The 16,208-nt window shown below is 41.2% G+C and overlaps 1 protein-coding gene across 7 annotated transcripts in view; it reads right to left on the bottom strand.

The window, feature by feature from the left end:
* magi1b (membrane associated guanylate kinase, WW and PDZ domain containing 1b) overlaps window positions 1–16,208 on the bottom strand; it is a 153,131-nt gene that overhangs the window by 116,293 nt on the left and 20,630 nt on the right. Inside the window, exon 1 of one of the 7 annotated variants that reach the window (XM_078247926.1) lies at window positions 6,868–6,955. The exons of the other annotated variants lie outside the window; for them this stretch is intronic. The gene's annotated coding sequence lies outside the window, so the exon portion shown is untranslated. Of the gene's footprint in view, window positions 1–6,867; window positions 6,956–16,208 lie in introns of those variants that run through there. 7 annotated transcript variants of the gene reach the window in all.

The following is a 16,208-nucleotide window of genomic DNA, read 5'->3' as shown; positions in this document are numbered from 1 at the left end:
TTAATAAAAAAGACAAGTCAACGGCTGACATTTTTATTCAGAACACATGCATAAAAACTTGCAGAGAAACTTTGACCCACTGTTAATACACAGTACTGTACACTGATCCCTTACGTTGTACAAGCTCAGTTACAGTGCTAAATGGCTGGAATGTAACATAATGGAATCACATGAAAGCCTATTGTAAATTACCCTTAAAAAGTCAGGATTAAAAGTGTGTTTTTACTTCACGTACTACGTTAAAGTGTCTAAAGTTACACACTGCAGTGAAACAAAAAGTGTCTTTTAGCTTAGTTTGATCCCCCCCCCCCCCTTAAAGAACCAGGTTCATACACCTAACAAAGTCAGTGGCTTAAGAAAGCCTGTATGAATCTAACTTGCGCTAAAGAAAGTGAGTAGCCTTCTAATAGCAACATAAAACAAGACATACCGTTATAATTCAAGAATTACACACAACTGCTTTTAATAAAAGACTGGGTAACAGTGACATAATATAATGTATACAATGCAAGGTTGAAGCATGTGGTCGTAATTTGAATGTGTACTTTTAAAGCACATAACAATGCATACCAACAGAGCTACGTTATACTCTCTCTTCCTCTGCCTCTCTCTGCCTTCCACTCTTTGCCAAATCTACAAACCCATAACATCAACAAATGGCACTAGTTAGAATTATTTCAATGTCTTTTTAAATCAGATGTAATGCTTAAGATCCTCTTTTTTCCCCATTTGGCAACATTAGGGACTGTCAATGCTTTGTTATTTCTGCACTGCACTTCCAAGAATTAACTTTGCAATTAAACTTCCGTCACCACTTCTTTTCTTTCTTGTTTGAGTTTGAGTAGGTGTTTCTCTTTTCTTGGGCTGTTGAGTCTTGGTAGTACTAAACTAAATACTAATATAAATTAGTTGTGTTTCATTGCATTGCTGCCTGCACTCTATAGTAGTACATTTCCCAGGAAAGACCTGCCATACACAAAGTTTTAATCAGTAAATACAAAATCTTGAATTATCTGACACAGAGGCTACTCATTAAGATTCCTTAATGAAATAGATGAAAATAAGTAATGTACATGTATATTGACCAAGTTTAATTTGCTGGAATTTTCACTTTAAAAAGGACCAAATAAGTGTTTTGTGTATGGCTACCTCAATAATTCAAAATCACACTTCCATCCACAGCTGACCAGAAGTGAAGTAAGTAGTCCTCAGCATTATAAAAATTATAAATACCACGGAGCAATAAAACCTGGGGTCCTGTGATTTCTATCAATGATCCAAATAAAAAAAAAGGCAGTGCACAGGTCTTAATGTTAGTCATCACTCAGCACCAACCGCATTAGGCCAACAGCCTCATACTTTCCTAGCAGATCTATGCTAACAATGTAGCTGGGGGCTTCGCTAAGGTAAAAAGGTCATCAGAGATGGTAAATTAGGCTAAAGCCAACTGATGTACAGTGGGGGAAAAAAAAAAATCGATGACTAATCGAGACGTATAAGGAGAGAGGTTAGGATGGCATGCTGTGGGGGTATGACAGATGAACTGGGCCTTAGAAGAAGGAGAAATCATAAGGTTACTGTACAAAAATGCACGTAAGTGGACTGCATCTTGGGTCATTTAAACATGAGACTTCACAAAATATCATGGCAAAATAAGAGGCCGCAAAGACAATACGGGTGGACCCCATCATGGAGGCTCAAGTAAGGAAAGTCAAATGCACATGGAACTTAAAAAGCAGATGCTGCATTATCTTAGGATCCAGAAAAATGCATGCATGATTATCTCTGAGATTCACAACCATGAAATAATGTGAATCCTAGCATCATAAGGTGGCCACATAAAACTGCATACTGAAAGATATGTTATGCATTCCTATGGAGCCTCGTTGACGCTTGACCAATGAAAAACTGCTGTTGGCCCTTTGGAGTTGTAGTTATAGCCGGGTTGAGCCAATCCAAACATTGTTTGCCTCCTGCCTAAACTCCTACTGGCTGGCAGAGATGTTGTGAAGGAACGATGGACAAATTTGTGCTGAAACATTTTTTCCTGTGTTGGCTTAGGACAACGTTTTGGTCTGCTCCATTGAAATATCAGCTCTCCGATACAACCCACTCAAGTTTGGGTAGAGTAGAGACGATCGCTCACAAAACGTTGTTTCGGTGCATGTTCTCTGATCCTATCAAACTCTAAACAAGGCTGCTTTGTGATACAAACACAGTTACTGCTCTACTCGCTGCAAAGTTGTTATTTAATTACTGAACTTGTAAAAATGTGGAAAGACTGTGAACCTCGGGCTATTTAATTAGTATTCTTAACTCGCTATCATGCCCTACTATTTGGGATGCTCAAAGAGGTCTGCCAAGGCGAACACCGGCACGGTTTGCAATTAAGGAAACAATAATGACAAAGACGGCGATAAAGCTCTCCATTACAGTCGGTGCCGGAGGAATCTGTCTCCTGATAACCTCCATTTGATTGGACACTTTAATCAAAAGGACCAAATGTCTGTGTTCCAATCTTATCATGCACCAGAGAAGAAGAGAACACACTATTGAATTAGCTTCAAAGTCAGCCCGGAGCCTCCAAGCCCTCACAACATTATGCCTACATCTGCAGAGCTGCACTGCAATGCCACTTTGTCTTGTTGTGAGTAATATATGGCGCAAAAAGGGACGAGAAGGAACTGGATCTGGGAAACCTTAGCTGAGATGCATTTTTCTTCAGGGTCAGTCACTGTTTCTTTCACTTTTCAGCCTCTCTTTTCACAAATGCTTTATATGCACTTGCGTCTCATTTTCCTCCTTTACGTCTCCTCATCTTGACCAGCCCAACTCAGCACTTGGATGAGCATGTAGTCTGACTAAGTTTTGGGTACACACAACTGTAAAAAGTTGCATCTCCTCAGAAGCACAGATGAATCAGGTTATAAAACATAATTGTCAGCTTCTAGGTGCTGGTGTTACCATAAAAACACCTCAAGGCGCCTGGAACACTCTACAGCCATAAACACATAACCGATTGAAAGCTGAGGTAGAGAAATCGCTGTGAGGACAAAAAAAAAAAAAAAGTTGCTGTCAAAGTTTGAGAGCTGGGCAGTAAATAAAGTTAGCTTTGATTCCAGTCCACCATGCCAGGAGGCTGAAGTGCAAACAGTCTCAGAGATAGATTTGTGAAGAAAAAAGTTGGAAAATCAATAGAGGGTGAGTGCTATCTCAGGTGCTGCTTGTACAACATTTGTCACTCTGATGTCTCACTCTGGATGCTCCATAAAAATTAATAAAACTGCAATGCATCTATATTAAAACATACTGATAAAGCTGTTGTGTATATTCCTGCTGGCTTTGTGCAGCCCTCTGCATGCTAAAATTATTCATTTTCAGATGACTAGATAAAAAAAGACCTGTTTATTGTCATCACCTTATTGCTTATTTGCATAAATCACAAACGCGAGGCTGCGTTTGAGTGGCTAAGAGAAGGAAGCACACAAAAATGCAATTGCTCATTGGTGAAGACGCCTGGCAACTGACTAATCACATCTCACAGTGCCAGGACAACACAGAAGCTCACTGCAACACAATTCAGCATGTGCCTGCATCACAGCTCTTTAACCTCGGTTAAAGTTCTAAATCTGATACAGAAGTAGGCCATTACTTTTGTAACCTACTGATTGCAAGCCTTATTACGTGATCTGAAAAATTCATATTTCATCAAATTCCAGTTTCTCTAAGTAAATATCCAGAGCTGAGCTTTGTGAACTGATAACACCCCATAAACAAATCATTACACTAGCTATCCCTTAATGATGTGAGAAGCTGCTTCCCTGTCTGACAATCTCAAGGAAATCTTAATACACTAAGGGGTGGCACTGCAGGACAGCCAGCCAAATCAGCTGGAAAGTCACAGGATCTAAATAAAAATTCTAAAAATCAAGAGCTGACAGTGGCCTTAAAAAGGAGAAAAAATCAAATCAAGATGAGAAATGGCAAGTTTGCGTTGGGATTCGCAGTGTAAGCTGATAAACACACAGACATAAACTCAAAAAGTATGATCTTTTATGTCCGTGGGCCTATAAGTTAACCTGCTGCTGACCACAGAGTTCTCCATGCCAGCTGCTGACATACTCAGTCACCTCTACGCAAATCCCTCACATTCCACAAATGAGTGCAGAGCTGACTGGGGCTGGACCGTCTCTGCCCTGCAGACAATCAACCCCTGCCCTACTAATGAGGCCCTTTAATTAGTCAATAAACATGGGGACCGGCCAGTGCCTTTTTGCCCCGACTCTCTCTGATCAATAGCCATGACATTTCTGTTCTCAACTCCTCTAATTACATTTTGGGGGAAAGTGATGGGAGTTTTTATTCTGTTGCTGTTCCAATTTAGAAGAACAAATATGAAAACTCACTGACCTTAAAAATGAATGATATAATGCCTAATGCATAATGTAGTGCAATCCGATGTAAAAGCTGTGCAATACTAACTGACACTAACACTTTTTTGTGTCGACTTTTTTGTGATGGCTTTGTATTGGATTGTATTGTATTGAAATGCGTTTCCAATATTTTTTTCACCAATATTCACACGAATGGGAAATGTTGGAAACAGCTTCAAATACAAAGGCAATCCATCACCAACACCACCACATACTACAGCTCGTGACCGTAGAGTTGAGTCAACAAAACGTGTACCATAGTTTGTTGTCTGGTCACTGAATATATGCACAAATACAGAGAGAGTGACATGGACACAGACGCTGGTGAAAGGGGTAGGGCTAGCTATTGATTTGTGTTTGTTTGTGCTGCGACGTCCATTCCTAGAGTTCCCTGTGTGTGTACATGTGTGTGTTGACAGCATGTACTGGCCCCCGGCTGTTGAGCTCCCCATGTCATCAATTACATGGAGCCACCTCCAAACTCGTAACATCCATCCTTGCACAAGCCTCGCCTCTCTACTGGTGTAGCATGGCAACCAGAACTCTGGGGGACACCGCTGAGGGGCGGGTCTCCGGCCTTGTGGCACGACCTCAAGGGTCATCTGTGGTGTGTTTTAGCACCATGGACTCACACACTCATTCATCAATGCATGTATACATTCAATTTACTACCTAAAAAGTGAGCTACAGTGGGAAGCAAACATTAAATGAATGGTAACTCAACCCTCTCCTTATTGCTTCTGACAAAGCACGCTGTGGCACAATCAACCTACGTAATGACTTGCATTACATCACTCCCCACTGAAGTAATCCCATCTCCATAAAGCAAAGTGGGATCAATTACGCTATCATCTCAAAGCGGGGCACACACCACACCACCTCTGAGTTTTATACATGGTGGTCGTAACCCACTCCTGACCTCAGCCTGACTAAATGCCCTGAGCTGCTGCCAGCAGTGCAGCTAAAGCACAGCTGGAATAATAAGCTATGCACCACCAATGACACAGTCGTCAAAAAGAATGTGTGGAAGCAAAGCAAAGTAAAGAAGAGTTCTATGTGCGGTGATAAAAAAAAAAATGGCCCTTTTCATTGCAGTTCAGACGACTGGTCCTGAGATCTTTCATAACGTGAATTGGAAGTGACAGAAACATTACACGGACACGTCAGCCGACTCTTTCTCTCAGTCATTTTTCCATCCTCATCTCTTCCACTGGTCCAGTGATTACAGAGAGGCTGAGGCACCATATGGCTGCATGCTGCTGCAGCTACCACGGAGACAAAAGCAGCTGGCCAGCCTGTGCTACCCCCACACAGGGAAGCACAGCAAGGAGTGTGTTCCAACTTTCAACTTCCTACGTGTAGCAATTTAACGTTAAACTGTTAAATTTGCATTGTGACAATGAAAAAGCAAGACCATCAGCAGTAAGACAAATAATTACTAGACTTTGAACTGCATTTAACATGCCGTGCTTCCAGATTTGAGAGGAAATGTGCAGTAGTACTTATGACACAAAACGGAGATCACGTTATGCTACGTGACAAAAATAACAACTGTTGGTCTGGTGCAAACATGAAAAACAAAGCTTTTTTTCCAATGTTAAACAATAAAATTCACATGGCAGGGAGAAAGATGAGGCGCAAGTAGCAACATCATCTTTGCAAGAAAAAGCACTTGGCTTTATGGGGAATGTGGTCTGACAAAAGATCACGACAAAATACCACTGTTGTGAGATAAGGGCTACCTACCAGTCGTACGAGCAATGGTTTACGTCTCCGTTTCTTTCTCTCTCTTTCAGTTTTCATTTCAAAGCAGTCTAGGATCTAGTGGACTGAGAAACATCAGGTGGAAACAAAATCTCATTTCTTTATCTAGCACCTCTGACTTTTACATTGCCTACTATACTTTACAACTAATGAAAACATTCTGAAAACGTGTGTGGAAGGATGGGAAAAAGAACAAGAAGAGGAACCTGAAATGGCAAGTACATGCTGTACTCTCTTTTCCTGTTTATCTACATTTCCACGACACATCACAGTCATACACACGGTGAAACAATCTTGCTAAGCAGAGGTGTAGAAACAGCTTACAACATTCACATTAGAAAACAAAAATAGTACTATCATTCTTACCATAAATACAGGATGGCGAAGCAAGCTTTTCTCAACAATTACATCAACCTCAGCAATATGACTAGCAATAAAGCCCTCATATATGAATATATTACAGCGAGGATTGTGTTTCTGAAACGTTCCCATCTTGCCTTGAATTGTGTAATAATCGCAAAGTGGAAAGATTGCTTGTGAAAAACATGCCCTACCTGAGGCCAGCTATTACAACTCTGATTGTTCAGGGATGACAAATACAACTTCCTAAGAGTTCTTATTCAGGTGAGAAGGCATTTTCCTGGGAAAAGGGCCAAAGGAAGGATCTTACCTTCACCCGATCTTGTCCCAAAAAGATAGCTGATTTCTGTGCAGTGTGGGAATATCAGGCCATGTTCCTGTCTACACAGCAAGTCTGATTGAACCTGTATGGGACACTGGCTGGTGCCTGGGAGTGTGTACATGCATGCTCATTTGTCACATTGCCACAGTGGGAAGGGCCATAGGCATGACCCTATCACTTCACAAAACACCAAAATCGGAGGGGTGATTTGGGATGGGAAGTTTCCATCAGCACACTGACACATGAAGGAGAGCTGATAATTCACAGCTGAACAAAAGACCACCAATGTTCTCTCAGGATATCTCCTTTGTTAAGTTGTGTCAAAGGGTTGGGAACATACCATTCCTTGAAAATGGAAGTGGTGGCCTGGGATCAGAACACACATCTGTTGTTTGTACAGCTATTTCTTTCCCAGAGTCCTAAAGAGTGGAGGCGAAAAAGGGCCTTGAAAGTGCTCTCCAAGTGCCTTAACAGTAGATTTGATGGAAGATCAAAGAATAAGCAGATAGGGAATTGAACATGTGAAGCTGGGCCGTGCAGCATGAAGGCAGAAACTGGCTGCATGTGTGAATAATGACATCAGACCACCCACACTCCAACTGAGCAGGTCCAACCACATATGTAGCATTCAGTAAGTATGTCTTTCTTCAAGTTAAAACACACACACACCTTGTTTCACTCTGCCAAATTGGACTCTTTTTTTTTTCTTTTTTTTTAACACATCAAAGTTAATACAAATGTTTCATGTTCTATTCCCCAGAGGTCATACATGAAATACAAAGCCCCATGTCATACGTGTCTTCTACAGAAATTAAAACACAAAAGTATACTAAGGCCATGACTACTCCTTATTTAGGTTCTTATTTAGGTTACATGGTTGCAAAACAAAACCAAGTTTATTCACAGTGAAAAAAAATCATGTTTTTCAAATTAGTCAGAGGGGCTGAGGAGCATACGCTACTGGCCTAGTATAAACAATCCATCACAGAGACAGAAGACAAAGCAGGGGAAAAGTGTGAAATGTCAGACAGACGAGAGCGATTGAGCGCAAGTGAACGGACGACAGGAGAAGACCAATAAGAAAACTAGGGTAGATAAAAAAAGAGAGTGGATGGGAGGAAGTGATTATGTATAAGACACAGGTAGTGTCAGATGAGACAAACACACACCAAGTCACCATCTGCCTGCCGCAGTGGCGTGTGGTGGTGTGTCCTCAGATAACCCCCTTTAATTGAGCGATGAAATAGGGGCCTGATGAAGCAGCACTTTATCAGCCATCAGTCACACATAAAACAATGCAGTACAAAATTCCTACTATCAATGAGCCACACTAAATAGGAACACAATGGGTTAGCATCAGGAGCTCTCAGTCCTCTAAATACATGACAACCAAAGAAAATTTACTATTACTCAGCAATGCCTGGAAAGCAGTGGAACTCTCCGTTTTTAAACCATGCAAGGTAACAAATACTAAGGAAGAATATTTATTTCCAGAAACAACTTTTACAACCATGTTCCAAATCAAAGCAAATCAATGGCTCTGTATCAAATAGTGTATATTCCATACAGTGTGTGTCGTTTTTTCTGCTCCTTGTGTTAGCTAGAATAGCATTTTTTATTTGATTTATTTTTATTATTAGGGATGGTTATGTCTGGTCGATCGGTCAGCCACTTTGGTCGAGACTGAAATATCTCAAAAACCTTTGGATGAATGATATCCACAGGATAAATCCTGCTGACTGGGGTGAACCCCTGACTTTTTATCTAGCAACATTTTCACTTGTCCAAAGAAATATCTCTACAATAAACACGATGATCTGGCACAACATTTGGCATTCATAATCTCCAGAGGATGCATCCTAAGCACAACGGTGATCCCCTGAACAGGTCAAAATGTCTCCGATAATGTTGTTTATGACCAAACATCTGCCAAACTAATGACATTCTCATCCGCTTCTTTGTTTAGCAAATGTTAGCATGCTTACACCCTTAACCCAAAATGCTTTGGGAAAAATATCTACTATCTATTTGTACACTGGTTAGTAAGTAAGGTAGAAAGTATGGATATTAACACCAAAAATCTGCCCATTCATCTTCTACTGTCGGGGGAGATGTTGGGGATAAAGTCTTGCTCAAGGGTACGACGGCTGCAATATGAAGCAGCAGAGTGCATTATTCATCAACTTTCCTGCAGCTTTCCAGCCAGTTCTGACAGTCCGACCGCAAGCTTGCTTTTACAACTGCTAGTCTCCTGCCTCCTCAGGTGTGATATTAACTCGACTGAAATAGAATATTTAAAAGGGGGTCTGACGATATGAAGTGTTTCAATCAAGCAACTCAACAAGCGGGCTAACAGAGTGGCTGTCGTGTTACCGGCTGACTGCAGGCAGAACTGGGGTCCAGGTCCCGAGGGGAGGAATGCAAGGCATATGGTTGTGATTAAAACAGGAGCAGCAGAGCATAGCGTTTACATTAGCATGCTGCCTAAGGGGCTAAGGAGCTTTATGAAGGGCTGTGCCAGTCACGGTGCTCAGTGTGCCATGCTCACAGTTTACAGAGCCTCAACTCAAAGTTGTGATATGAAGCAGAAGTGTATTTTTCTACCGGGTTGCTGTATTGAGCAAGTTTATTCTTTTGCAACGAGATTTGACGTCTCTTTACTGCTATATCTCAGTACGATGAAGTGTCGAGACAGGAGGGTTAGGGGTCACTTTATTAAACGTTGCCAGAAATGATCAATTCATATGAAAGAAAGTCTTTATGCTACGTCCCTCTGTTATGCACGTGTGCCTATCTGCCATTTAAAAACGGCTTCCATTCTGTTGTAGCTGTTCACAATTGGTTTACCACATGGAAAAAAATGATGTATGAAATTCATTAATGATCATTTAAATTCACTTTAAAAAGGAGAGTGAATAATAAATTACCCAACATAAAACAGAGTTATTTGTTAGGTTGTTAAAATTAGTTAAAGTGTAACTCTAGCCAAAATGCAACCTAGGGTCTTTTTGTGAATGTACCCGAGTCAAACTTTCGTTTAAAAGCATATTTAGGACGGAATCGCCACTTTTAAGATTTACCGTATTTTCGTTTTTCGGTCAAATGGCCTTTTGAATGGGAGTGCTAGGGGCACTTTTATGATAGCATCAAAATAGCTATTTTTAAAACACTAAGAAGGCTCGACACAACATGAAACTGTGCTCCAAGTATCACCAGGGGCTCTACACCTTAACAAAAGCATTGACAACATTGTTTGTGTACATAGAGTTTACTAAAAAGAAAGGTTTTGAGCAACTCACTGTAGCTGTTGTTCTTCCAGTCGCCGTCTATTGAGCCAGTCAAAAATAGTTGAGGGAGGAGAGTAAAGATGAAAAGGTCCAAAAGCTTAGTTCCATATAAATGACGGATAATTCATTGTTTTGTCGTTAGTGAAACACAATATTGACCTTGTAGTTGAAAAAGGAGCCTCATATAGGAATGACATTTCCTCCTATGGAGTCCGTTCATTCGCATTCGGAGATCGCCTATTTTTGACTGGGAAAATGGCGGATAGCGTAAACAACAACTGCTAACGTGAGTTGCTCAAAACCTTTTTTAGTAAACTCTGGGTACACAAACAATGTTGTCAATGCTTTCGTTAAGGTGTAGAGCCCCTGGTGATACTTGGAGCACAGTTTCATGTTGTGTCGAGCCTTCTTTGTGTTTTAAAAATAGCTATTTTGATGCTATCATAAAAGTGCCCCTAGCACTCCCATTCAAAAGACCATTTGACCGAAAAACTAAAATACGGTAAATCTTAAAAGTGGCGATTCCGTCCTAAATATGCTTTTAAATGAAAGTTTGACTCGGGTACATTCACAAAAAGACCCTAGGTTGCATTTTGGCGAGAGTTACGCTTTAAGGACACATTTCAAATCTGAACATCAATGTTTATCTTTAACTACTTTGTTGGATAAGATAACTTGAGGAGAGGTTCGAGAGAGGGAGAGATGGATGAGGAGGAGGGTTTGTTTGAGTGTGTTCACACTCCTCCTCTTAGAGCAGTGGGAGGGAGTCATTATTACAGACGAGCACCCGCATCTGACACATTTGAGCATGCAGCATATCCATCACACACAAGATCACACTCACAAACTAAGGCATTAAAGCAAAAAATCCTACCTCAGACACTCTCTCGTACTGTATATCATCAATCTGTGATGTTCACTGCGCTCTATTTTTTTTTGTGATGCAGTTTTACTGTGTTGTTCTACCAAGTTTCCTGCAACCAGCCACATTTATACTTCTAATTTAGTTAGGGAGAAAAGATGCGTGAGCTTGTTGCATTCAGCTGTGTGTTTTACATACAGACAAAGTATGAGCAAGAGCAGGATCATTTTTATGTTGTGTTGATGCAAGAGTCATTCCGCTTAAAGGGGAACTCCACCAATTTTGCACATCAACGTCGGTTTACAAATGTATGTGAACGTCTTTTGTAGTTTCGGAGGGAGCTGCTGGTAAATTGCCTCAAGTGATGTCACTTGATATAAAGACTACAAGTTTGAAAAAGGACAAAAGAAAGCTGGGGGTGTGGAGTGTGGCCGACCTCTTCATCTCTGCAAGAGGCTCGCAAATTTTTCTTCTTTTTTTAAGATTATTTTTTCGGGGCATTTTAGGCCTGTATTTCCATAGGACAGATGAAGACATGAAAGGGGAGAGAGAGGGGGAATGACATGCAGCAAAGGCCCGCAGGTCGGAGTCGAACCCGCAGCCACTGCGTCGAGGAGTAAACCTCTATACATGTATATGTGCGCCTGCTCTACCTCAGTTGGTAACCCGGCCACGGCTCGCAAATTTCTAACTGAACTGTCGGCGATTGTAGCCTTTCTGGTCTACTAAGGCTTTTATTGGTGAACAAATCCCTTGGTCTTCAAAAGACTTCTCCTAGTGTGTCTGCCATAACTACTAAATATTGAATAGAATTAGCCCTTGCTCTTGAACTCTGAGGAAGTGAAACCAACACTTGACGTTCAAAGTTGATAATTGGGGAGTTTTTTTCCTCCCTTGAACCCACTCCAAGCCATTTAATAGCAACAACCTTTCCAGGTCTCAATTCACTATATGTATTTTTTCCACAAAATAGTTTATCGAAAACTAGGCAAATATTAAAATCAATGAAGCCAATCCAATTTAGATGTTTGAGAGCTCTGCATCAAGAAGGAACAGCTTTCTTTTCATGGTTTCCTATAGTGTCTTGCATGATATCCACATAGAGAGGAGCTTCAGTCTGTAACTGTTGCAGCAGAATGCCTGGGCAGAATTTGGATTCCATCTCATTATCCCCAGCAGGAACAAAATTGCAGTTTTCAACAAACAGCTCCAGGCACATTCTTGCATATTAGCTCAGGACAACCCTATAGCTTAAACCTTCAATGCAATTCATGGTAACCTTTTTAAGCGTTCTAGTTGTAGGTACTGTACGGAAAATACTTAAAATAGACCCAGAAATGTGCTTTAGGAGCCTCCAGTACATAACCATTTGTCATGAGTTTTTCCCTATAATTTAGTTACACCTGAGTGGATGGAATCACATATCAACAGCACACATGTACACATCTGTCACACAGTGCCACTACTCCAATCCATTTATAGCATATTGCCCCAATCTACAGTACACGGCATACTGCAGATTTAAAGGCATGGTGGAATCTGTGAGGAAAAGAATGCAATAACAACAACAACAACACACTTCGCCCCAAAACAGGAAATGAGACTGATTTGTGGCTGCTGATTATTGGCACAGTCCACTTTGCGCTGATTAGACAGTGGGAGTGGTGGGGCACGTCCATTCCTCCTGACATGAAATATGGAGTTAATAACTGTTGCCTTCTGTTTGGAGGATCCCGACAGCTTAATGATTCAACCAGCGATGTCTGACAAACATGCAGAAACACACACACACACACACGCACAAAAGGCACAAACATGGAATATAAACCACCCCATCCACCTCTACATTACTGCTGTCAAATAATAACTATTGTGGTTCAAGTAAAGCAAATTTGCTGTTCCATTTATGTCTCGAAGAATTTCACAAACACTGTGAATACCTCCTTCACTGTTCATTTTCAAAAATACATCATTTTGTGTTCATCTGTCTATTTGAGTCATCATTTCTGATAATTATTACTATTTTTGAAATAGTAAAAATTCCCAACAACCAAATCCAGTCAATATTAACACCATTCTGTCAACTAGCTCCACCTCCTCCCCCAATATCCCCACTGCCATCATCCACCCATCCATGGCCTTGTTCTCATTCGTAGTTCACCTGCTGTGTGTCATAAAAAGGTGACAGCACCGCTAGAACAGTGTAAACACGGCCACTGTTTAGTGTGGGAACGCAAAGAAAGCCAGGCACCCATAGCCCAGTGAGGAACGAGGTGACACTGACCCAAGACAGAGTGACACGCCTGAGGGTAAATACCCAGGGGGTGTGGTGGATCTTCCTTCACCCACTGGGAGAAGAAGTATTAAGAAGAAATGAGAGAGAGGAGTTTAAGAAGGAAAGGATTGAAGCGGGAGAACAGCAGTAGCATTAGACTGGGTCTACCCTCATGTGATGTAATTGGATTGCTGGCAATATGGGCTTGGGGAAAAGGATGGAGGACAGAAGGAGGTGACTGAATGGAGAGAGATGAGAGTAGGAGGAGGGGTGCAGAGCGACAGGGAAGAGGATTGATTTCAGTTTGAACGATGGAATGAGTCTCAGGGGAGGGGAGTGAAGGGGCTTGGTTGGTGGAAAAGCCCCGCCAGTTTTCTCCTCTGCTCCTAGGGGCTCCTTCGTCTCCGTAAGGCCGTGTCAAGCCAACCACGGCCGCTGGAAGAAACCACACACACACAGATTTTATGACCCACAACATTTTCTGTTTTTCTGTTCAATCAGTAAAGGAGAAAGACAGCTCCCCAGGGAGAGAAAACAAAAGAGAGTGAATTAAGTTAAGATGGGTGTGAGCTAAAATGCTAATGGAAAAATGAGGTAATCTCTCCTTGTTCTTTCTGGTTCCCAGGACTTGAAGCAGAGAAACTCGTAATCTTCGCTTGTTATTTTATTTTATAGAATGATCAAAAATGTACTTGCATATAAAATAAATTCAACTACAAAAGGAGAGAGGCTGCTACAGTGTGCTATCTCAGACTGATGAGTGGGTTGGTCTGTGCGATTGAAGCCAAGCATGAAAACACAGACAATAACTCACTTAGGATCTTTATGTTCATGACATCCTATTATTACATAGTTTTTTTTACAATCTACATGTCATATTACCAGTAGCAGATGTTGTCGGTTTGCAGTTAGAACATCTGGAGAAAGTCAACTTTGCCAGGTGAACAGCCATCAAATGCTACACATCCATGATACATTTCTCCATCTGTTAAAGCTCAACCTATTTTAGGAATCTTTAGTATTTGGCTCAAAATTCAAAATTAAAAGGTCTTTCATTTCAAGCAAAAAACTTGAAGACATTTCACAAGATGATGAACATGAACATCCTATGCCTCAATTCGACCTACATTGTCCTCTGCCTGTCATTTATTCTACTACAAACTGAGTGATGGCTCTGTGGTTGACCTAGGCTGTGGTGCTGAGCGCTCTTTCCACAGTCAGGTAGACTGAAATACCTCCCTGTACAGCTGGCGCTTAGCAGGGCAGAAACAAGTCAGAGAAATGGAACAGAAGAGCAGGTAGACACACACACACACACACACACACACACACACACACACACACACACACAGCCTCTCTTCCCGTGTCTGCTCTAATTCATCTGCTTCAGGCAGATGGGAAATGTGTAGTATGGGGTGTGAGCGAGTGTGTGTGTGTGTGTGTGTGTGTGTGTGTGTGTGTGTGTGTGTGTGTGTGTGTGTGTGTGTGTGTGTGTGTGTGTGTTCTAGCTGCCAAAAAGAGTGAGTGGAGGTTAAGCCAGGATCACAGGTTCGATGGGCGAAGTCCCCCACATTTAGGCGCACGGCATTACATTTCTGTCTTGCAGAGGTCACTGACACTATGAACTATGACCGCCTGATGGAAAGGAAATCTACAATGATTATACCAATTTAGCTAGCATGGCTAAATCATTAGACGAAATGGCAATCTTCCATTGAGAACAATCACATGTAGCCAAGTGTTAAGGACAAAAATATTGCCTACGGTTGACATTTAATGAGCAAACAGTAGCTGAATACAGACCCATTGCTGACTCATATCCAACAAAGACACAATGGCCTGTGGAAAACAGTTTAAAAATATAGAGTCGGTCTATGTTTAGAGCGACAACACAAAGTCACTTTTATGACCTTGTTTGTGCCTTTTGGCGCACAATGATTTGGGCAACAGTAAAGAGCTGTATTTAGACCACAAACTAGCACGTATGCCAGTGCACAGTTACACACACACACACACACACACACACACACACACACACACACGGCCTGTGGTCAAGAGTCTGAATACTTAGAGAACAAAGCAGCGCATTTTTCCTCTGCTCTTTTTATTTTGCAATGTGGAGCAAAGCTATGACATCATTTGTTTAAAATTGCATTCAAATACAACTACCTTCCCAGCAAAAAAAAAAAATCCTGTGGAAACATTAATGCTACTTTCCCATATTTCTCTGCTGCTCTTCAACTCTCTAAACTCGGCATTCACTTACATCTTGCAGACACAGTGTACATTAAGTACAGCCTGCATTTGTTATATTTATGTTTCCATATTTGTAAATTTAGATACAGGATTAGCTTCAGTGATAATTGGACCTCATTGCTAAAGCTTGATTAAAACATTTCCACATGTATAATGACTGAAGTAAGTCATCGTCAGACAGTTTGTCATGCTAATCCCTTGGCCTTCTCTTTTCTGCATGCCGTAGATTAGTAGAAGCTGGGACTGAAGAGCAGCCAGCCTATAGCTTATCTGTGAGGGCAAAGGTGCAGGAGAGCACTGATGAATCCACTTCCTAGAGCTTTCTGGTGAAACTACATGTTTCTATTCCCAACTGAGAGGACTGGAAAGAAGCTCTTATTACAGTAGAACATCTGAATGAAGTAGCAAAAGGTTAAATACTACTCCTACAAATCTCATTTAAATGTAGGGCTGCAACTTCAATTAATTTGATTATCAATTAATCAATTCATTGTTTGGTCCATAAAACATCAGGAAACAGAGCCCGGGGTGCCACATGTCTTGTTGTGTCTGACCAACAGTCTAAACCCCCAAATTTAAATGTACTATTATGTAAAACAAATTCTCAAATTTGAGGAGCTGGAACTATCAAATGTTTGGGATTTTAGCT

Source organism: Sander vitreus, chromosome 4 (assembly GCF_031162955.1).
Source record: "Sander vitreus isolate 19-12246 chromosome 4, sanVit1, whole genome shotgun sequence".
Taxonomy (NCBI): domain Eukaryota; kingdom Metazoa; phylum Chordata; class Actinopteri; order Perciformes; family Percidae; genus Sander; species Sander vitreus.
The sequence above is the reverse complement of the archived record's forward strand: the minus strand, read 5'-3'. Positions and strand labels throughout refer to the sequence as shown.